This window comes from Lissotriton vulgaris, chromosome 1_1 (assembly GCF_964263255.1).
Source record: "Lissotriton vulgaris chromosome 1_1, aLisVul1.2, whole genome shotgun sequence".
In the NCBI taxonomy this organism is placed as follows: domain Eukaryota; kingdom Metazoa; phylum Chordata; class Amphibia; order Caudata; family Salamandridae; genus Lissotriton; species Lissotriton vulgaris.
Window position 1 is genome coordinate 765997034 of NC_141685.1, and position 24302 is coordinate 766021335.

Genomic DNA, 24302 nt, shown 5'->3' on the forward strand with positions numbered 1-24302 from the left:
CATCTGAATGCCTTCTTGATGGAACCAAAGTAAACAAGCATTGAAAATGCAATAGATCTCACCCTCGTTTAAGTTAAAGCCATTCTGTTTGTAATGAGGGGGCTTGGCTTTTTAGCTTTGCTTTTATTAGTGTTTTTTCAACTTTCATGTAAATAACATGCATCTGTATGCATATAAGTATATGTATGCATGCATTTATGTTTGTATTTATATAGATATACAGATGATATATGTTTATATATGTATGTATATATATATATTCACTGAAAAAACCATAGGCTATAGACCATATATAGTTAGGAATTAGCATTTACAAAACCTTGAAAATTCACTGAAAAAACCATAGGTTATAGACCATATATAGTTAGGAATTAGCATTTACAAAACCTTGAAAATTCACTGAAAAAACCATAGGTTATAGACCATATATAGTTAGGAATTCGCATTTACAAAACCTTATTTAACTCACAAAAAACCATTGAAATTCCATATATAGTTAGTTGCACTAACTATATATCGCGCACCCGCAATCCACTGCTGATGATGTCACATATTACATCATTCATGACATGGTCAGTGACATCACTGATGACATCACTGATGACATCTCAAATGACATCACTGATGACATCACTGATGACAACATCCAGTGACTGTATGTTTCTGTAAAGTTAAAATATGTCTTACATATTGAAGAATGAGTGGATGTATAAGTGTCTGGATGAAGGATTTAGTAGGTGCATGACTGACTGTATGAGTGAGTGATTAAATGTGTCTGCATGGGTTAGTGACTAAACTGTCTTAATTTGTGCATCATTATGTCTGTTGTTCTGTAAACTGTTGCATGTGTTGATAAGTAGCTATATGAGTAACTATATGGGTTATTGATTGGTTGCCCAAGTATTTGTATGGGAGACTGAGTGTGTGTGTGGGTGGCTGGGAGGTGTATGACTCTGTGCATAGATGTGTGAGCAGTTGATTCACTAGATGTATGGTTTCAAAAGTGCATGCGGAAACAGCTGTATGGGCGGTTGACTGTGTGCATGAGTGTATTGGTGAGTGAATGGATATCTCAGTGCTACATGTCAAAGTAAGTACATATGTAAAACACAGTACATGTGAGAGTTGACATATATAAATAACTGTGCATAAGGGCCAGTGAATGTGTGAGTGGCTGTATGGATCATTGTGAACTTGTATCAGGGATTGTATAAGAGAGTAAATATGTGTTAGTATATGTTTGAATAAGTAAAGTTTGTATAACTGTATAGTTGAGGAAATGGAGGTATGATTGTTTCTTTGCATGACTGACTAGGTGTGTGAGTAACTCCATGGATGAGTGACAGTCTGTGAGTGTCTGTTTACACTGATTGTATCTAAGGTTATATTAGAGTCTGAAGAGGTTCATCGTATTATCACATGAATGATATCATCAGTGATGTGATCAGTAATGTCAAATGAGATGTCATCAGTGATGTCATCAGTGATGTCATTTGAGATGTCATCAGTGATGTCATTTGAGATGTCATCAGTGATGTCATCAGTGATGTCACTGACCATGTCATGAATGATGTAATATGTGACATCATCAGCAGTGGATTGCGGGTGCGCGATATATAGTTAGTGCAACTAACTATATATGGAATTTCAATGGTTTTTTGTGAGTTAAATAAGGTTTTGTAAATGCGAATTCCTAACTATATATGGTCTATAACCTATGGTTTTTTCAGTGAATATATATATATATATTTGAAACATAAGCATGTTTTCAGAAACTTGAAGTGTTTTGTCAATTTCCATGCTGACACACATAGGAACAGTTGTATAAATAGAAATCAAAATGGTGATGTCGCATGTGAGCAAGGTGGCTGTGACCACTGAAATGTGTTGTTTCTGATGAATAAATGAATATAAGAACTGGCTTCAGCTGTGTTGGTGCCTGCGTATGGAGTCCTGTGTAAGGAGAGGAGCATGAGTAGAAACAGATTTAGAAACGTATCTCTGATATACCCTTGTTAAGGTACTCCATGCCTACCAGCAGCAAGAGTGGAGTATAAGAAGAATACAAGCACAGAGCCCTCCTTTAAGCCTATGGTGAACGTTCCTTTGGCAGCAGTGGTCAGAACTGGCAGCCGGAGAGCCAGAAGGCACCTTGGAGTGCAGGTAAGTGATCATTGCGGTCTGAGTACGGTGATTGGCAGGCACTGGGAGAGGTAGCTGTGTATGCATACCGTAGTGGAAGCAGAAGCCGGCACGAGGCAATTGTTGAGCATAATGGCGAAGGAGTGGCTGAAAGAGCGGGAAGAAGCAGCTGAGAAAATGTTCGAAGATATGATGATTCCATATTTGGGTGCACGAAAAAGAGAACTGAGAATCCAATCACCAGAAGCTAACTTTTGTACTGAATTGTGAGAATTGGAAAGGATAAGGAAGGAAGAATTTTTAAAACGGTGGTAGTATAAATCACTGGAGAAATATATAGAAGTTGAACGCATTGTAAGAAGATTGCGTATATTAATAGCTCCCACCTAAGAGAATCCAGAACAGAATATGTTAAAAGAATGGCAGCTAATAAGTCAGAATCATCAAAAAAAATATGCGAAGATTGATCCTGCAAAAAATCTGCCAAGAATTGAGGCACTACAGCAAGAGCTGAGCCAGCATTCTGATGAAGAGGAAATATCCATATATGATAAAGAGATGGTAACTAGGCTACGGAAGCATGAGCAGGTTGTAAAAGAACAGAAAGCTACAAAATTTATAAGAGATTACATTGACTACCAATGGGGTCAAATATATACTTTCTCTCACAGATTTGACAATATAAGGAGGCAACAGCTGTCTGAGAAGGTGCAAAATACATCCCAAAGTAGAGTAGTAGAAACAAGCTCAGAATTCAGCTCGGAAGTGGTAATGGATCCAGAGTAAGCTGCCACAGGAGGAGTAGGATTAAATAGGGACACTCCAATGGTAGTAGAGGAACTCTGTTTTTTAAGACTAGATCGGACTCTACACTTAAGACCCCACCTACAAAGAAAAGAGAAAAATGGAAAATAAAAGAAAAAGAAAAAACAGTCAGACAACAAAAACAAAAGAGAGAGGTGCACCAGAAAAAATAGCTGTGGATAATTCTAATACAGTAATTAATCTTACAGGTATGGAACTTACGAAAGAAGAGGTGACAACACTCTCATTGGGATTAACATATTGTACACCTACAAGAATAGACTTTTTCAAACTTCAAAAATACTTCTCCTGCAATACACTGAGACCGAGCAGCAGCAGCCAAGAAACTGTATCATCTGGAAATCTTGTTGTGGCAGATATGGAGCTGTTACAGTAGTTAAACCAACAAGGAAGGGACGCAGAAGATGAAACAAACATTGACACTACCCGACACCAGATGGCGTGAAGTAAGTCAAACATTTTCTAGGCATGAGATAGATGGATCTCTATCAACTTACACAAAAGATACTTAAAAAGATGAGATGGTGTCTGGAGAACAATGTCCTCTTATTTGAGAGGCAATTATATAAACAAGGGAGAGGGACTGCTATGGGCATCTGCTTCGCCCCCAGTTATGCAAATCTACATATGGGTTGGTGGGAGGAGTAGGTACTCACTGTAGAGTATGCTAAACAAAGGTTATAAAACGTGGTCCTGGGGGTTCTTTTACCAGCAATATCAGCCAGACTGAAGTCAACTTTGATGACCTAATAGTCTTTATGAAAAACAACAAAATACACACATAAACATTTAGGAAACAAACAGTGAGGCATTCTATTCTCCATACAAGCAGCTTTCCTCCCCCAAAACTTATGAATAGCATCCCTTGTGCGGAGAATCTCCGCATGAAACAAAGTTGCAGTAAAGAAAAATCATTAAAAGAAGTTCAGGTAGACTTGGCCAGAGGCTTTGAGCAAAAAATAGTAAACACAGCATCAGAAAAAAACGAAGCTAAATTAAGGTAAACTCTGATTTTCAATAAATACAAGGGCAAGCCAAAGGGCCTGGGGTAGGTATGGATGATCAGAAGGTACAAGGTGTGCCATCAGAGAGTGAGGAGAATCCTTACCATACATTCGAATCTCATTAAAAGTGACCCAATTATTGGGGACACAGCGACAAAAAATCCACTAAATTGATGAGGAGTAAATTATTTGTCAGCAGCTCTGAGATGACAAAAGCAGCGAAATGGTTGACACCTAACTTGGGCTTTCAAAAATACCACAGGTACGAGGCCTGCAAATTTGGTTTGAATTTAAGGGAGTTTACATCACCTTTATTTGATACCCCACTTCAAATACGTAATACATACAATTGTAAAAGTGATTTTGTGGTATATATCTTGCATTGCTCTTACCCAAACATATATGTAAGCAGTACTATTCATATGGTACATATCAGAATTTTACAACACTTGAGTACTATAGTTAAGGAAGACAAAAGCTACCCAATTGCCCACCACATTCATCAGAAGCATGTGGAAAAGGCCGCTGACCTAGTCTATTATGTGATAGACTCTGTCCTTAAGAATATAAGAGGCAGAAACAGGGAACAAAGATGGAGAAGACTGAAGTCTCGCTATAAAATTATGTTGAGCAGTAAGCTTCTATATAGCTTAAATTGGGATGAGGTGAGGAGATGTATCGAAACCTGTAAAGTCATTAGAGGCTGGCCACTGTGTTACTTTAAATAACCACAAGTCTAATGTTTTTGTTGAATAAGGAGTATAATAATTTTAATTTACTTTACACTTTGTGCACTTTTTGGTAAAGAGGAAGGGTGCGGAAGAACAATCAGTAAGTGGAGAAATCTGGGAAGATCTGATAAAGAGATGTCAAGAAATAATACAAAGAGGAAATCATTGTATAAGTAGTACCCACTTGAGTTTGTTGGAATCTTAAGCCTCTGTATGGGTTGTGCATGGGCTGGGCAGTACATTTACCTAAGATCTTTCAAACAAAAAAACTAAAAAGTGAACGCTTTAAGCCTATATGGTACTGCTTTGGTGAATATATTATGGATGTCTAACCATGAATTGTATACTTTGTTTCAGTATGGAAAGGGGCGACCACTCGGTCCCCCCGAACGTATGGCGGAGTGCCTCGATCCCCCCGGGAAGCCATTTTTGGGCGGGAGGCGCGTCTCGGCTGGTATGCCCGAAGCGGCGTAGCCGGGGCGCGTCTTTTCCCGCCCTAGAGTGGGCTGGCCTAGACACCGACGTAGCCAGCCCCGCCCTAGGGGCAGGCAGGGGCGGGTTTACGCCCGCCCTGAAGACGGATAAAAAGAGACGCAAGACCGGAAGACGTCCTCTTGTTCTTGTGCTCCGAAGTTGCACCTCCTCGCTACACGTGAGCTCGGGACAGAACGAAGAGCCAATTTTGAGCGTTTTGATCTTTTTCTTTGTCTTCTAGATACTTCGTCGGAGAGATGCCCAAGAAAGGCGCAAAGAGAATGACGACTGAGCAGATGGTTCGGGCCCTCTTTAAGGATATGTCCGACATAAAGAAGCGGCTGGCGGAGCGAGACGGGGAGGAGGGATCGGGCCAACCACCGGCTGGAGGGAGACCTAAGAGGCCGAGAAGGGTTCCAGCCGGGGGAAGTGTCCCGGCCCCCTCTGCCCCGCTCGAGGTGCCGACCCCGCTACCGATGGAGGGGAATCCAATCCCCGTTGTCATCACCCCGACATCCAACGAGGATATGCCCCCCGAGCTGGCAGCACAGCTAGCAGCGTGGTTGGGCGATAGTACTGAGGGCACCATGGCTGCCGAGGCACAGGCGTTGATAAGAAAGCTGCGTAAGGAAAAAGAAGCAGCCAAGGTGACCGCACCGGTGGCGGTGATAGAAAAGCCGCAAGTGGTAGACGCAGCATCCGGTTCAGGTAAGCGGCCATTGCCGATCGCAAGGGACGAGTCAGCACCCTCTCGTAGAGAAAGATTGGGGCAGCATGTTCCCTTAGCAATAAAAGAAAAGATTTGGGCGGGGGAATACGTGAATATATTCTCCTTGCTTGTCGATCATTATGAGTTAGAGCATGTCAAGAGTCAGAAGGACCTAATGCATCCAAGTGTTTGGCGCGCAAAAATGGCCGCCTTCAAGGTAAATGAGAATATTGGCAACTGGGGCAATGCGTGGGGTATTTTCACATCGATTTTGGGGGAACGTAGGCCCGAGTTGCTTCCTGAGTTTCCCATTTATCAATCACGAATTATGGGTTACTCGACAGCGTATCAAGGTAACCATTGGTTCTGTTATGACAATCTGTTCAGGAAAGAAAAGGAGCATAACAAGAGTTTGACTTGGGATTGTTACGATTCTGTGACATGGGATAAAATGAAAGAATCAGGAATGTTAAAAATGCCATTGGTTGGGAGCAATGTTGTTGATTACTCCCGCCAAAATGTGGGGACGCCCTTTCGACCAAGTACAAGCACCGACGATTATTCGAGACCCGCAGGCAATACAGGGAAAAAGGGTTTCTGCTTTAATTTCAACAAGGGGAAATGTACCAGGCCTCCGGGATCGTGTAAATTCAAACATGAATGTAGTACTTGTGGGTCGTCCCATCCTGAGTCATCGTGCAGAGCCAGAACGAGTGAGAACGGGGGTAAGGGAAGCGCCAAACAGGTCTAAGATAGTCCGAGGGGCGCCTTTACCAACCCCGATTGATACCTTGGCAATGATTCCCTGGCTCAGCGAATACCCGGATCGTACTTCTGCTGGGGTGCTGCGGAACGGTTTTACACATGGTTTCCGCATCCCGGTGGGGGACTTTCAGGGTGTAGGGATGTGCAAAAATCAACTTTCCGTTTTTCAACATACATCTGTAGTGCAAGAGAAAATTCAGAAAGAGGTTAGCCGGGGACGGGTCGCCGGCCCGTTTAGTGTACCCCCGGTACCGCATTTTATCTGTTCTCCGTTAGGGGTGGTCCCCAAGAAGGACCCAGGTGAGTTTCGTTTGATCCATAATCTGTCTGCTCCACATGGTCTTTCGGTGAACGATGCAATTGATCCAGAGCTTTGTTCGGTGCGATACGCATCGTTTGATGAGGCAGTAGCCATCTTAAATCGCCTGGGGCCCGGGACGTTGATGGCGAAATCAGATATCGAGTCAGCGTTCCGGTTGCTCCCGGTACACCCAGACGACCAGCGTCTTCTGGGATTCGGGTTTCAGGGGTCATTTTACATGGATAGGTGTATGCCAATGGGATGCTCTATATCATGTGCTTATTTTGAGAAATTCGGTACTTTCCTGCAATGGGTGTTCACTATGAAAACGGGTTTCCGAAATGTAATGCACTACCTTGACGACTTTCTGTTCCTTGGCCCCGCCGGAAATCCCGAATGTGCCCAGGCCTTAGCTGAATTCTGTGTGTTGATGGGTCATTTTGGCGTGCCATTGGCACCAGGTAAAACTATGGGTCCCACGACTTGCCTCGAGTTTTTGGGGATCGAGTTGGACTCTAGGGAGGGGTGTTTCCGTTTACCAGCTAGCAAAGTGTTGAAGTTTAGGGCAGCCCTCCAAGTATGTTTATCTGCATCTAAGGTTACACTGCATCAGTTGCAACAATTGGTGGGGAAGTTGAACTTTGCCTTGAGAGTGATCCCAATGGCCCGCCCCTTTTCCCGCTCAATCGCCCAAGCAATGGTTGGCCTAAAGGAGGGTCATCATCGCACGAGGTTATCGGCCGAGGTCCGCCAGGACATGCGTATTTGGTTAGCATTTTTGGCGGACTTCAATGGTCGAGTCGTCTGGAACAAGCCAGCCGTATCCTCCGAGGAGCTTGGGCTATGGACAGATTCAGCGGGAAGCATAGGCTTTGGCGCCATCTTCGGCACAAAATGGTCTGCACAAAGGTGGCCCCTATGGTGGCACGAGAAGGGGCTGACGAGTAATATTGCTCTCCTTGAACAGTTTCCCATTCTGGTGGCCCTGAGAACCTGGCCTGAAGGGTTCAGAGATCATTCTGTCGTGTTCTGGTCTGACAATATGACCGTTGTAGAATGCATCAATAGTCAGGCAGCCCGTTGTAAACTGATTTTGAGGCTGCTCAAAGAAATTGTCCTACTGTGTATGCAACTGAACGTGATATTCAGAGCAAAACATGTCCCGGGGGTGATGAATCAGGCGGCTGATGCACTGTCTCGTTTTCACATGCAGGCTTTCTCGGGTTTCCTTCCCTCAGCGGACCCAGAGCCGGCACCCTTCCCCGAAGCTCTCTGGTCTCTCGGTGCCCCGAACTTCGTCACCTCGTGGGAGAGAGTCTAGCACCCAGGACAAGGAAGGCATATGAAGGGGCGTTTCAGGCCTATTTAGCCTTTTTGGGGACTGAGAGAGGGGGGCTTTGGGGTCGGGAAGAGTGGGTTGTACATTTTCTGATGTCCTTACGTAGGGCTGGGAAATCGGTGGCTACGGCCCAAAGGCATCGTGCCGCCATTTCCTTTGTTGCCAGGGCCCATAATATCCAGGACCCGACAGCGTCTTTTGCAGTACAAAAGGCGCTGCGCGGGTGGCAACGCCTGGAGGGTCGCAGAGTAGATGTGAGACGACCGATAGGTCTGGATAGGTTGTCCCAGTTGCTGGCCACACTCCCTACCACATGCTCGTCTCCTTTCGAGACGTGTTTGTTCCGGACTGCATTTACGCTGGCATTTCACGGGGCTATGAGGATAAGTGAGCTGGTTGCAAGAAACAAACAGGATGTGGTGGGGGGGTTGTGCCGGGAACACGTTCAGATCAGGGGCGATGCGATGATTGTCTCCTTTCTCAGGTCCAAGACCGACCAAGATGGGAGGGGGGACTGCACGATCATTCGCAGGACCCCCGAGTCCTCCATGTGTCCGGTACAGTGTTTAGAAGATTACCTAGCACGAAGGGTGGCATCATGGGGGGGGACTTTGTTGAGGCATGCAGACGCCACCCCGCTGACGAGGTTTCAGTTTCAGCGGGTGCTTGCAATGGCCATTGCCGCAGCGGGCTTGGACCCGGGCGAATTCGGGACCCATTCCTTTCGAATAGGGGCTGCCACTGAAGCTACAGCCAGGGGTCTTACTGTAGAGCAGGTGAAACCAGTGGGGCGTTGGTCCTCCAATTGTTATAAGAGATATGTGCGATTGCACATGTTGTGAAGCTGTAATCATATACTCACGCTTCTTGTCTTTTGTTTGTTTTCAGTTGCGCAAGCCTACGCGGCAGGGCGGACTATGCAGTCGACCCAACACCAGGCCAGCGGTCAGACATCACCGGCTGTGAGAAAGGAGGTGTGGGTCGTGGGCCACTCATACGTGAGACGGGCCGCAGACGTATTCAAAGCAGGTGACATGGTTCACGTACCTGGGGAATACGGGTACAGAGTGTCCTTCTACGGAAGAGGCGGTCTCTGTATTGACCAGTTTCAAGCATTCTTTGAGGGTTTGTTAGGGCGGATGAGGTCACCGCCGTCCATAGTCATAGTGCATTTAGGGGGCAATGATTTGGTCACCACCGGTAGACGACTTCTCCTGGAGGCTATGCTTTCCACTGTAAGTTGGTTAGCGAGGAGAGTTACGGGGTGCATAATTGCGTGGTCTCATATGATCCCACGAAAAGTGTGGCGGGGGGCTATCTCGATCCCTGCTTTGAATCATTCTGTTAAAAAATTGAATAACAAAGTGAGTAGGTTGTTCCGTTCCAAGACATTGCATTCGATCTCGCATAGTTGTATTAATGATGACAGTATGTATTTGGGGGATGGTGTGCATTTGTCAAGGGTGGGGAATGAGTTACTCATAGGAGACTTCTTAGCTTGGTTAAAAACGTTAAAACATGACCTTTAGATAGGAGTCTTGTGGGGGGTCCGGATAGCCGGTCAACTATCCGGACCTGTGGCGGTAAGGTCATGATCGGTGAGCACTAATTAGAAGATCCCTATGAGTGGGCGTCACCCAACACGGATGGGAGCGCTCGGGAGAGGTGGCCATTGGCCCCTCAGTGGGGAGGCGGTCCCGTCTAAGGGTGGGTCGCCGGAAGTAAAGGAAAGGCGGTCAAGGCCCCTTCCTTTGTAGGAGGGGTTACAGCCCCCTCCTGGGGAATTTCCCGGGGCCAGTGTCATCTGCGACGGCAGATGCGGTAAGTTGTGTGGGGTGGGGGGAGGTCCACGATACCTTCTAGATACCTCACACGAGTCTTCGAACGACCTTTAAATGGCGTCGAGTCTTAAGTGCCCCCGTCAAGTCAAGGGAAATTGTTAGTAGTTGCACTTGAGGTAAGCCTCTGTGCTGTCGCCCCTCCCAAGTGGGAGGGGTAAGTCTGGTTAGGGATCTTGACACCGGTTATGACCTTGCCGTTGGCCCTTAAACGTTAGGATGTACAATTTCAGTATTTCTAGAGAATGTTTTGTAGGATGCTAGTTCGGCTAGGAGAACCTCTGTATTAGAGAATATGTTAAGGTTAGCCAAACATCGCAATGTGTTAATGAAATTGTACATAACATGAAACGTTTAATGTTTTGAATTTTGTTTAATAAATACGGCCGGGAGGGTCACTCCCTCCCACTTCCAAAAACTTTAAGAACTGTTTCCGGTTTCCCTCCTTTTGGGGATTGTGTTGAGAGGGGGTGGCGGGTATCTCAGCCATATGGAAAGGGGCGACCACTCGGTCCCCCCGAACGTATGGCGGAGTGCCTCGATCCCCCCGGGAAGCCATTTTTGGGCGGGAGGCGCGTCTCGGCTGGTATGCCCGAAGCGGCGTAGCCGGGGCGCGTCTTTTCCCGCCCTAGAGTGGGCTGGCCTAGACACCGACGTAGCCAGCCCCGCCCTAGGGGCAGGCAGGGGCGGGTTTACGCCCGCCCTGAAGACGGATAAAAAGAGACGCAAGACCGGAAGACGTCCTCTTGTTCTTGTGCTCCGAAGTTGCACCTCCTCGCTACACGTGAGCTCGGGACAGAACGAAGAGCCAATTTTGACCCACCCACCAGCCCCTGAGGACAGCCAGTTGTTTTGTAATAAAGTGAATTTATAAATATGTTTCCCGTTTCGTTTACAGGCTGTGAAGGTATCAGTTTGATGTTGAGCCTAATAAAGAATGGTGAATGTCGTGTAGGTTTTTACGATGAAAATGATTTGATATAGTGTTGTATCTTTAAGCATGCTCTTTCGGTCGTAGCGACCAATGTTTACATAGGTTTGAGTAAGAATTGTCGTATTTATTTTTTGGTAGGCGGTAAGGTCATGATCGGTGAGCACTAATTAGAAGATCCCTATGAGTGGGCGTCACCCAACACGGATGGGAGCGCTCGGGAGAGGTGGCCATTGGCCCCTCAGTGGGGAGGCGGTCCCGTCTAAGGGTGGGTCGCCGGAAGTAAAGGAAAGGCGGTCAAGGCCCCTTCCTTTGTAGGAGGGGTTACAGCCCCCTCCTGGGGAATTTCCCGGGGCCAGTGTCATCTGCGACGGCAGATGCGGTAAGTTGTGTGGGGTGGGGGGAGGTCCACGATACCTTCTAGATACCTCACACGAGTCTTCGAACGACCTTTAAATGGCGTCGAGTCTTAAGTGCCCCCGTCAAGTCAAGGGAAATTGTTAGTAGTTGCACTTGAGGTAAGCCTCTGTGCTGTCGCCCCTCCCAAGTGGGAGGGGTAAGTCTGGTTAGGGATCTTGACACCGGTTATGACCTTGCCGTTGGCCCTTAAACGTTAGGATGTACAATTTCAGTATTTCTAGAGAATGTTTTGTAGGATGCTAGTTCGGCTAGGAGAACCTCTGTATTAGAGAATATGTTAAGGTTAGCCAAACATCGCAATGTGTTAATGAAATTGTACATAACATGAAACGTTTAATGTTTTGAATTTTGTTTAATAAATACGGCCGGGAGGGTCACTCCCTCCCACTTCCAAAAACTTTAAGAACTGTTTCCGGTTTCCCTCCTTTTGGGGATTGTGTTGAGAGGGGGTGGCGGGTATCTCAGCCATAGGTCATTTCACATCAAACGCTTAGTAAGGTCTACAATTTGAGATAAGCAAGCAAGCTATACTGACTTTTAGAGAGCCCACATTAAATTATAATTTATGGTACAATTAAAAACATGATTTTTAATTGTGATTTGTATCAACAATGGATTAGTTCATTTTAGAAACAATTGTAGTTCTGCACTGTGCACTTTAAAAATAAGCATGTTTTCATAAATGTGAAGTGTTTTCTCAATGTCAATGCTGACACGCATAGCAAGAGATGTATAAATAGAAATAAAAATGGGGATCTTTCCAGTGCGCAAGGTGGTTGTGACCAGCAAAACGTATTGTTCCTGCTGAATAAATGAATATAAGAAGTGGCTTCAGCTGTGTCAGTGCCTGCGTACGAGAGAAGCAGGAGTGTATATATATATATATATATATATATATATATATATATATATATTTATATATATATATTACCTACTGTCGGTCGCCAGTAGGTAGTTATAGTTAGGATTATTTTGTATAGGGAATTCGCAACATTCTATTGGGAATAACTTTGGCGCCGGTTGAGGAATGTTCCTCAAATTTGCCTCGCTCCGCTCCGCTCCTTCCCTGAAAGTTTGGGGGGGATTCGTCAAGCAGGGGCCGAGATAAAAGGGGGGAACCAAAATGTGTTTTCCCCATGTTAATTTCCGTAGGGTGGTCAAACTCACTTTTAGCCCGAACGGCTGAATGGATTTCCACCAAACTTGGCAAAATTGTAGGGACTGGTAGCCCAATGTGCCTTTGCTATGTCTCAAGATATGTGCTCCAGTGGATTTTGAGTAATTTAGGTTCAAAAAAATATATATATCTATAAGCGCGCCCCGGTACGCGCACCGGGGCGCGCACCAGCGCGCTACGCGAGTTTGCGCGCGGAAAGCTGATTGGTTCTCGGGTGTCTGTCAACATTCCAAACAGTCCGGAGCGGCCGCCATCTTGTGTCTCGGTAGGATCGAGAAACAAGAGGTGGCAAAAACAAAGGGGGAAATGACCAAAAGGGGGCAGAGTAGACCCCCCTGACCCCCTAGGTTTGATGTGGGGGTCATAAAAGGGCCCCGCGGGACAAAAACTTTTTTATTTTTTCCGATTTGCACGGGGGGAGCGCCCGGTATGCGCACCGGGTAGCATACCGGGGAGGGTACCATGGGGGGGAAAAGAATGACAGATTTTTTTTAAAATGTAGCATTTTTTTATAAATTGAAGGTACTTCTAAAAAGAACTGTTTTTTTATTCTTTTTGTTGTTTTATATTTTTTTCCGTTTTTTTGAACATTTTTTACTTTTTTTGGCTTTTATGAACAGTTTTATATTTTTTTTGTAATTTTTATGGGGAGAAACAAAAAACCGGGAATTGTAAACGGCTCAACTGGAGCAAAAAAAACAGGAAAAAAATTAAGGTTTTTTTCTGCAGATATGGTTATCTCCTGCACGGTTGATTAGGTTTATACTTTTTTTGTCATATGTAATTGTAGTCCCACAATAGATACAAACAATTTTAAAACATCCAAACTTGGTTTGGATGTTTGGGACCATCTCCCTTGCCTCTGGACCCGATGGAGTTTGTTCTTTGCTTGTTGAGGCTCTGGATGAAGATTGGGGAAGGTTTCTGGACAGATCTCTCACCTCTGCCGCAGAATAGTTGTTAGGATGCTTGCGTTGCATGTGGCGAATCATGGTGTGATTACCGAAAGATTATTTTTTTGTAGGGTTCCCCCTGGAAAGTTCACAGCCACAGATCAGACAAGTCACTTTTGCCGCATTGACTTTCTTCTGGCCTCTTGGGAATTTAAAAAACTCCCACACAATGTGCTCTCTCGGTTTGTAAGGGGTATTGTCTTCAGGAAGGAACGTCCTCTCCTCCTCCTCCTCCTCCTCCTCTTCTTCACCACCAATGTGGTGTTGTGGTGGTCCTTGTGGTGGTGGTGGTGGTGGTGGTGGTGGTGGTGGTGCAGATGCTCCTGCTGCTGCTGCTACTGTAGCCATTTCTCAATGAATGAAAACAGGTCTTCCCCACTCAAAGAACAAAGTGAGAATGAGGAAAAAAGGTGGGGGCTTTCATCATTAGGAAAAAAAAACTGTGCTGAACCAATAAAAAGTGTTATTTTCAGGTCACATGACCAGGGCTTTCATCATTTGGAAACAAAAACTGTCCTGAACCAATAAAAAGTGTTATTTTTAGGTCACATGACCCGACGCGCTTACGCTACGCGCCCCGGGGCGCGCCCAGGGGTGCGTCGTGTAAGCGCGTCGGATGGTTACGTAGCGCGATCGTGTGCGCTCGAGTGCTTCCGGGTGTGCTTACGCCGTGCGTATCACGCGGACGCGGCTACGCGATACGTCACAATGATGTTTTCGTTCGCGGCAAAAGCGCTAACGGGACGCTCACCGGTACGCGCCCTGGGGCACGCAGCAAGACTGCGCTTCTCGGTGCGCTCACCGGGATGCGCACCGGGAGCGCTCCAGGGCAAAAAAAACATGAACAATATACATAAAAAAATAGTATTACATAAATATACAATATAGGATTCATTATAAAAAATATTACATTTCATACCTATTGAAATTTGCTATTAAAAAACCTTTGAAACAAACGGAAAAAAACATAGGTTTGAGGCCCTATATATAGTTAGGAATTAGCATTTAAAAAACCAATGAAATTCACTGAAAAAACCATAGGTTTCACACCAGTTATAGTTAGGAATTAGCATTTAAAAAACCTATGAAATTCACTGAAAAAACAGAGGTTTCCCACCAGTTATAGTTAGGAATTAGCATTTAAAAAACCTATTAAATGTCACTGACCATGTCATGAGTGATGTAATATGTGACGTCATCAGCAGTGCATTGCAGGCGCGCAAGTTATAGTGAGTCCAATTAACTATAACGTGGGAATTTCAATGGTTTTATTTCAGTAAAATTTCCAGCTAACTACAACTGGTGTGAAACCTATGGTTTTTTCAGTGAATATATACATATATATATATATATATATATATATATATATATATATATATATATATATATATATATATATATATATATATATATATATATATATATATATATATATATATATATATATATATATATATATATATATATGTATATATATATATATGTATATATATATATATATATATATATATATATATATATATATATATATATATATATATATATATATATATATATATACACACACACATATGTATATATATAATGTACATTTATAAATCATAAATATATATTTTGTATAAAAAAACAAATGTCAAGTTAATGTGACATTATGTTAAAGAAACAGAAATTAATTGAAAAAACAAAGGTTAAAGTGATGTTATAAAAGTGAAATATGCAGGAATGCACAATATGTCGTGGACCTGTGAACCAATACTGAAATATATGGCTGAGGAGTTTGATTGCATTGCACAAATTACTGGCTGTAAACTGAACCCAAATCCGATGACGGCAATGCTTTAATTATACATTTTTCCCAGCAGGGGTTTAACAGCCTTGGCTTTACTGCTTGGCAAACACAGAATCACCTTGCACTGGTGTTTTGGATTGCATATCCATGATAGAGAATTGGCTGCATGATATAGTTATTAGATGAATGGTTGAATTCCCAACTTAATTAGTAAGCACAGCACTTGTGGGAGTGAAACACTAAAGTAATTAACTTAACTTTATCTCAGCCCCTCTGGTAGCTATAGCATGGGGCAGGGAGATTTACCTGAGGACAATGTGTAAAGCAAATATATAGTACCAAAAACAGTAAGAGTTAAAATGCAACAAAATGAAAATTCCACAGCAAACATGAAAGAAAGTACATTTTCATGAATATAATAACACCAAAATGACACAACCTAAATAACAGAAACTAGAGGTATAATTTGTTAACATTTATAATAAAAATAGCACCTGAAAGCATTAAGCCACAACCATGGTCAACTGGTTGTGGTGGCCAGGACCTAAGGATAATTTGAAGCTGACCACTATGGAGCATGGATAAGATGAAGGCCCCAGGTTTGACCCAATTGGAATATTTACCCTGGGGTTTAATATCAAAAACGGAAGTACAAAGTCTTCAGTGCGGCATGCAGCAGGCTGAAGCCAAGGAGGGTTCCACAAGGTCATTAACTACGGGACTCAGTTTTGGAGAAGTTGCTTGTTTTTTGACGAAAATGCTCAAAGCAGAAGAAATTAAAATCGCATATATAGTGAAATTTCCTCACCTGCTGGACACTTTTGTCTCCTTCTCCCAATCAAATTTCCTTTATTTACACTTAGTCGCCCTTTTGAGCTTGGGTTTCTTCAGTGGGTCCTTGGCTGCAGGCTGTAGCAGAAGAGGGATCCCCAAGGCCAGATTCCATCTCCACAAAGTCTTGTTGCACAGGATTTATCAACTTGAAAAAGCTCACCATGATAGAAACTTGAATCTACTGCCCAGAGGTAATGTACCATTATCAGATGGGCTTGGCAGGATTATCCCGGTCCTCTAGAGGTCTTTGAAACTCAAAGGATTTCAAGTCCCAAGTTTTCAGCAGTGGTAGGAGAAGTGCTACCAGACACAGCCATGGATTCCAAGACCTCAGGAGGAGACCACAAGGTCAGGAATTACTCGAGCAGATTCCACCAGCAGGGTACCAGGCATGTCCAGGTAGATTGGACAGTTCAGAAACTTCAGAAAAGGCCTCCCTTCTGCACCTTATTGTGTCCCTGTAACTTAAACAGGAGATCAGACTAAAGGCCCTTAGAGTTCAATTCTTTGTCCTCTGAGGGAGTGTGTCCATCCTTCAGTGCCCATCTAAAGTCTCAGGCAGCAGGTTCATTTCTCTTCCGTTCTTCCACAGGTCCAGTAGAGTTCCTGAGGATACTGGGGATGCCCTATGTATGTCTCCGTAACCATCAAGATAAAGGTTACTAGGGGTCACCCAGCCCACTTTTGCACATTTCCTCTGGTGCCCACTACAGACAATCCCACAGGGCCTCTCTCCCTAAATCCTTCTCGCCACCTAAATCCTTCTCTACTTGTGCAGAGCTTGTGTGCTCACCACAGAGGTGTGGCCAGGGTAATGAGCAACCTCTCCTCTGAGGCCACTCCAAACAATTGGGGGGATCTCTCTCCCCACGGGGAATGGTGTTGCCTGAACAAAATAAGGGGGCAGTCTAGGTGTCGCCTAAAATCTGCCTGTGACAGGGGATGCCCCTTTGAAGTAAGGATTGGTTACTTACCTGTAATCCTAGTTCTCTTCCAGGGGTATCCTCATCAAAATCATAAGCATTAGAATATTCCCGCTCATGTGCGGGACCCCGGAAACACTATATTATATGTGCCCCACATATATATACATATATATATATATATAAATCATATATATATAAAAACATGCAATAGCAGCCAAATAACATCAGAGCTGAAATATGCTGTGAAGAATTTCCGCCATACATGAATAATAAGCATTAGAAACATGAGAAACAACACCAAAAATTGTTTAGAAATTGTTTTAATGCTCAGAAAGCAGTAGAAATTCTCATAACTCACTGGAAGCATAGGAAGCTCCCAGGCTGCATTGCAAACACACAGTCTAAAAAGACTGAAAAGCTAACCTGTAGCTGAATAGCAATAAACTGACACCGTGCCTTTAAGGCACTCATGACCCCCTGTATCCCATCATGCCCCAGGGGTGACAGTTAGGCCAGTTGTTCTTTTCGGAGACTGAAAAACAGACCCAGTAACAAATAGGTTAACAATATCTCCTTTTTAAAGAGTATCCTTTGCTCGGGGAGGCGGGAGGGTTGCTTATGACTTTGATGAGGATACCCCTGGAAGAGAACTAGGATTACGGGTAAGTAACTAATCCTTCTCTTCCAGGGGATCCTCATCAATAGTCATAAGCATTAGAATAGAATAGCGAGCCTCTCCTCTTCCCTGCGGGCAAAGGAATGATAAGACAGTAATCTCATCAACAAGTCTGAGTAGACTATAGACTACCCAAACAGATTCCTCAAGGAGGCTTGCCCTACTTGAGTATCGGCCCTGGAATCAGATTCGAGACAGTAATGCCTCGTAAAGGTATGAACCGATTTCCAGGTTGCAGCCTTGCATATTTCCGACATTGGAATGTCATGCAAGAAAGTTCCTGTAGCGGCTTTCCCTCTAGTGGAATGCGCTTTGGGTGACACCAACAAAGGCTTGCCTGCAAGCTGATAGGCCAATTTAATGCAAGAGACAATCCATCTGGAGATGTATCTCTTGGCCGCTGGAAAACCTGTTCTCATTGAACCATAGTTCACAAAAAGTTGGTCCGTTTTCCTAATCCCTTTAGTCTTTTCCAAATAAAACTTTAGCACTCTATTAAGATCGAAGGAGTGAAGTGACCGCTCGGCTGGGGTCGTAGGATTTGGAAAAAAGGAAGGTAGGGAAATAGACTGATTTATATGAAAATCAGAGATGACCTTAGGTAAGAAAGATGGATGAGCCCTTAGGACTACTCTGTTGTGGTGGAAAACGGTATATGGTTCCTTCGCACAGAGCGCTTGTATTTCACTTACTCTGCGCGCAGAGGTAATCACCACCAAAAAGGCTGCCTTCCAAGAGAGATGTTGCAAGGAGGCCTTGTGGATGGGCTCGAAAGGAGGTGACATTAACCTGGATAGAACTAGGTTTAATTCCCAAGGAGGAGAAGGATTTCGCACAGGGGGATACACTTTCTTCAACCCCTGGAGGAAGTCCTTAACCACTGGAACCTGAAAGAAAGATATCTGATCAGGTGATTTTCTGTATGCTACAATGGCTGACAAATGCACTCTAATAGAATTGTACTTTAAACCAGCAGTTGCCAGGGAAAGGAGGTATGGTAAGATGACGTCCTCCTGCCCTTTAGTCGGATCTAAGTGAAGATCCCTACACCACAAGTAAAACCTTTTCCACTTGAACGTATAGGATGCTCTCGTGGAAGGTCTCTTAGCCTCCTTTAAAATGTTCATGCATTCGGGAGGCAAGTTCAAATGTCCATACTGCAGGACCTCAGGAGCCATGCTGTTAGGTTCAATGATGGGAGGTTGGGGTGCATTATCCTCCCGTTCATCTTGCTCAACAGGTCCGGCCTGCAAAGGAGCCATTTGTGTGGACACACAGACAGATGTAGAAGGTCCGGGTACCACCACTGCCAGGCCAATCCGGAGCAATCAGGATCATTTCCATGTTCGACCTGAGGAGCTTGGAAACTACTCTCGGAATCAGAGCCAGGAGAGGAAATGCGTATGCGAACGTCCCTGACCAATTCATCAGTAGAGCATTCCCCTGCGTACCTGGCCGTTGGCACCTGGACGCGAAGGCGTGGCATTTGGCGTTTTCGTCGTCTGCAAACAAGTCTATGGAGACGCCATGGAACTCAGCAGGGATGCTACTTGTCAGGCTGTTGGAAGCCGAGACTCTAGTAGAATCCCACATTTCTGACTCATGGAAAAAAGTCTCTCCACCGAAGGAAGCGTTTTTCCCAAGCTTGTGTCCAGAATGGAGCCTAGGTAGTGGATGGACTGTGTAGGCCACTGGACTGACTTCTCCAGGTTCACATGGAGGCCGAGCCTGTGTAGCTGGTGCAGGCACAGTTGTAGATCGTGCGTTACTTGTACAGGAGATGGACCTTTTAGGAGCCAGTCGTCCAGGTATGGGTAAATGAAGAGACCCTTTTTGTAAATGCCATGCATTTGGTGAATACTCGTGGTGCAGACTTGAGACCGAAGGGTAACACCTTGTACTGGTAGTGTTTGTTCCCTACGACAAACCTCAAGTACTTGCGATGTTGTTGAGCAATTGGGATGTGAAAGTACACATCTTGCAGATCCACCGAACACATCCAATCTCCGGCTTGAAGATGTGGACATATTTGGTGAAGCGCTAACATGCAGAACTTTTCTTTGACAATGACTTTGTTTAATAGTCGTAGGTCGAGTATTGGTCTGAACTTGTTCTCCTGATCTTTTTTGGGGACAAGGAAGTATCTGGAGTAAACTCCCTTTCCTCTTAGAGCGGGAGGAACCTCCTCTATCGCTCTTTTTTGCAGTAGAACTTTCACCTCTCTTCGGAGCAAGCTTAGCTGATGAGGGCAAGAGCTCTTTGGAGGGATGCTCTTCGGAGGAGCACGGAAACGTATCTTGTATCCATTGCGCAGTATATTCAGCACCAACTGATCTTTTGTGATGCTGACCCACTCTGCCAGGTGTTGTGAAGCACTTGCTCCCACTGGAGTGGGTAACGGCGCCAGAGGAAGCAACTGTTCAGGCCTTTCCTCCTCTTGTGGTGTTGGAGGGTTGTTGGTGACCTCCTCTACCTCTGCTGGGCTTGCCTCGAAACTGGGGTTTCCCTTAGTTCTAATTTTGGGACCACTGAGGGATTTGAACCCTCTGTTGAGCCCCTCTCCCCCTGTTGGTCTTGAAGCGGCGCTTGAATTCTTTTTTCTTCTCCAAGCCCACCGCCTTCACCGTATCCAGTTCCGTCTTCATTCGGGTCATCTCTTCGTCAGCATGCTCCCCGAAGAGAGCGGAACCCGAAAAGGGGAGATTAAGGATGCGATGCTGATCATCCGGCTTCAGACCTGTAAGGCGCAACCAGGCCGATCTTCTGGCACAAACCCCATGTGAATAGGAATGAGCCAAAAGCACTGCACCATCCGCTGCCGTGCTTATCATCTGATTCACCACCAGACACCCCTCTGTAACAGTCTCTTCAAAGTCCTGCTGGTCTTCTTTTGGCAGTTTGGCTTTGAATCTTTCCATTGAGTCCCATAAGGCTCTGTCGTATCGACCCAGAAGCGCAGCCGCACTAGAAACCTTAAGAGTGGAAGCAGCTGAGTTGCAAACTTTACGACCCCAGGAGTCTTGAGCTTTGCTGTCTTTGTCTGGTGGGACTGAAGACGAACCAGCGACAGCCTGCGTCTTCCTCGCCGCTGTCACAATTACAGAGTCTGCTGGAGGGTCAGATTTTACAAACACCGGGTCAGAAGATGCCGGTTTGTACTTCTTCTGAATGCGGGCTGGTACCGCTCTGATAGCCGCTGGAGTTAGGAAAACCTCTTTGACAGGATCCATAATCCCCGGGACTAAAGGCAGCAGAGGACGGGAGATGGCTTTCTTGTGTAAAGTTTCAAAAATGACTGTCGTTGTTACTTGAGGGACAGACATTTCAATGTTCAGTTTCAGTGCTCCTCTTTTCAGTACATCCAGATACGTGCCAATGTCATCCACTGGGGAGGACCTGGACGTAGGACTGTCCGTCAACGTAGGGGAGTAGTCCCTCTTGGACGACCTGGTAGAAGAGGTAGATGAAGTAGACGGAGTACGTCAACGTCTACGGTGAGCACTGTGTCTCCGCTCCCGCGATCTTCTTGAACGCTCCTCCCGTCTAGGAGAGCGAGACCTGATCTGATCTTCTGACCGAGGTCCCCTTCTGGGAGATCGAGATCTTCTGGGAGATCTGGCTGGTGGTCTCACAGGTGATTTGCACCTGGGAGGGCTACACTTGTCCATCTCCTCTAACAGATTCTGAAGAGGAGACCTGTGCTGTGGGCTGGCATATTCTTGCATTCGTTTGGTAGCCCCAGAATTTCGCCAATGGTTCAAAGATTTGTACCATCTAGGTGATAGCCTGACTTGTTCGGCCGAAGGATCTGGCCGACGCTCAGGAGATCTGTGCACAGGACTTCTGGACCTTGAAGGTTCAGTTGAGGAACCAGAGGACCGTGAAGATGAATGACGGGAAGCAGACTCCGTCACCATGATTGCATCTGAATGCCTCAACGTCGAGCGTCCTTCCCTCGCCGTCGAACGCCTTCGAGGAGTCGGCGGGTCAAACAATTTCGACCTTGAATGTCCATGAGAGGGTCTGTGGTCTCTCGATGTTGAGCGGCGATGAGCAGCCGTCGACGGAGTCCTCTGTCTCGACGTCGAACGACTATGCCCAGCCGTCGACGGAGCTCTCTGCCTCGACGTCGAACGGTGATGACCGGCCGTCGATGGAGTTCTCTGTCTCGACGTTGAGTGCCTGTGTGATGACGGCGGAGGGGTATTGGGCACCCTCGACGCCGAGCGCCGACGAGGCACTGACGGAGACTGCGTCCTCGATGCCGATCGACGAGCTACTGTCGACGGCGGAGGGGTCTTGGTCCTCAACGCCGAACGCCGCTTCTTGGACGACGGCGGAGGGGTCACACTTCTCAACGCCGGTCGTCGCCTGGATGACGACGGCGGAGGGGTAACCTCCCTCGACGCCGGTCGTTGCCTGGTTGACGACGGCGGAGGGGTTATGGATCTCGACGCTGACCGTCGCCCGGTTGACGGCGGCGGAGTCGCCTTCCTCGACGCCGATCGTCGCCCGGTTGACGCCGGCGGAGGGGATTTTGACGACGGAGCTAGATTCTTCGACGTCGTCGACGTACCTGGTCTTCTCTTCGACGGCAATCCCGCCGTCGTTGGTAGTTTAGAAGAGAAAAAATCCACCGGTGGTTCTTTTCTCAGCGCCGAGCCCGACGCTGAAGTTGAAGGGTGTGAAGACTTCTTTTTTGAAGATGTATGAACCTTCTTGGAGCCCTTCTTCACCGGTGATCTTCCTCTTGAAGCCCTGTGAGCCAGGCCATAAATGCGAATCCTCTCCCTGTCTTTGAGAGTTCTTCCTGACATGTGCTCACAATGAGGACAGATGCCTGGATCATGATCTTCAGGCAGACACAGGAAACAGACGTCGTGGTTGTCTGATTTTGCCTTCTTGTTGCCACAAGAAGGACATTTGTCAAAGAGTGAAGGAATTCTCAGAAGAAAATGTTCACTAAACTGACTGAAAAAAACAGTATCTTACTTGACTAGATGTTAACTGTCAAAGTAAGAGCAAAAGTTGTCAAAAGTGAAGTATTTTTCAGTCAAAAAACAGAAAAATAGTGGAGCTGTGTAACCAGGGTCCTTCTCTGAAGGAGCCGGAAAGAACAACTGGCCTAACTGTCACCCCTGGGGCATGATGGGATACAAGGGGTCATGAGTGCCTTAAAGGCACGGTGTCAGTTTATTGCTATTCAGCTACAGGTTAGCTTTTCAGTCTTTTTAGACTGCGTGTTTGCAATGCAGCCTGGGAGCTTCCTATGCTTCCAGTGAGTTATGAGAATTTCTACTGCTTTCTGAGCATTAAAACAATCTTTGGTGTTGTTTCTCATGTTTCTAATGCTTATTATTCATGTATGGTGGAAATTCTTCACAGCATATTTCAGCTCTGATGTTATTTGGCTGCTATTGCATGTTTTTATATATATATATGATTTATATATATATATATATGTATATATATGTGGGGCACATATAATATAGTGTGTCCGGGGTCCCGCACATGGGCGGGAATATTCTAATGCTTATGACTATTGATGAGGATCCCCTGGAAGAGAAATTAAGTTCCTGAGCACTGCCCATGGTCAACTTAACACAAGAACAAAACATCGTCCCACATGGAGGTCTTTGTCTCGGCTCTGGTAGCAGTTTTCACACCTCATTCAGGGCTTGCATGCTCAGGCAGCCGTGGCTTGAAGCTAACGCCAATTAACTTCCTAAGGCTTTAGGAGGGGAAAGGTAGCTTTCTAAAAGTAACATTTCTTTAATATTTATTATAAATCCAACTTCACTAGTGAATTGAACTTTTAATAAATATTCCACTTAAGTACTTGAATTATGTTTCTAGTTGCTTTCTAGCCAATATAGCATAATTAAATGTAATAAGGCAATCCAGTGCTTCTCTATGGAACATCCAGCTTTGATGCAGTGAACATCGCTTTTATGTGCCAGGCACTAGAAGGACATGTTCAACATTAACATTGTACATGCTCTACATTTAAATATCGAAAAGGAAGGTTTAGACCTGTCATGTCAAAAGGGTTGATTTTGACATTTCCCCAATCTATAAAATCACAAAAGGAACATTGTGGGCTCAGGTTAATGCATTTCAGGGGTAGATTAAAATGTAACTCATCTAGCAGAAGGTAATTGTGGGAAGATAGACTGTTGCACAGAAATAGGATAGGAAATCGGTTTATATGGTTATGGATATACTGAGTGCTGTGGATGCATTCTTCTCTGGTGTAACACAAGTTTGGTCCAGCAAGGCGTGAGACAGAATTGCTATATTACAATTTTAAAACTCTTTGGGAAAGAGCAATGATAATGAATTGCTTATATTTCTTTTTAAGATGCACACTCACATATATGACTAGGAGAGAGTAATTTGAGTTCAAGTCATACTAGTGGAATAACTTCTCTAGCAGAAACAGGTGTTCTTATCTACCCCAGTTGCTAG

General features: G+C 45.1%; 1 protein-coding gene across 2 annotated transcripts in view; it reads right to left on the reverse strand.

Moving 5' to 3' along the window:
* LOC147747793 (flavin-containing monooxygenase 1-like) overlaps nucleotides 1-24302 on the reverse strand; it is a 534466-nt gene that overhangs the window by 90190 nt on the left and 419974 nt on the right. The gene's annotated exons all lie outside the window — the stretch shown is intronic.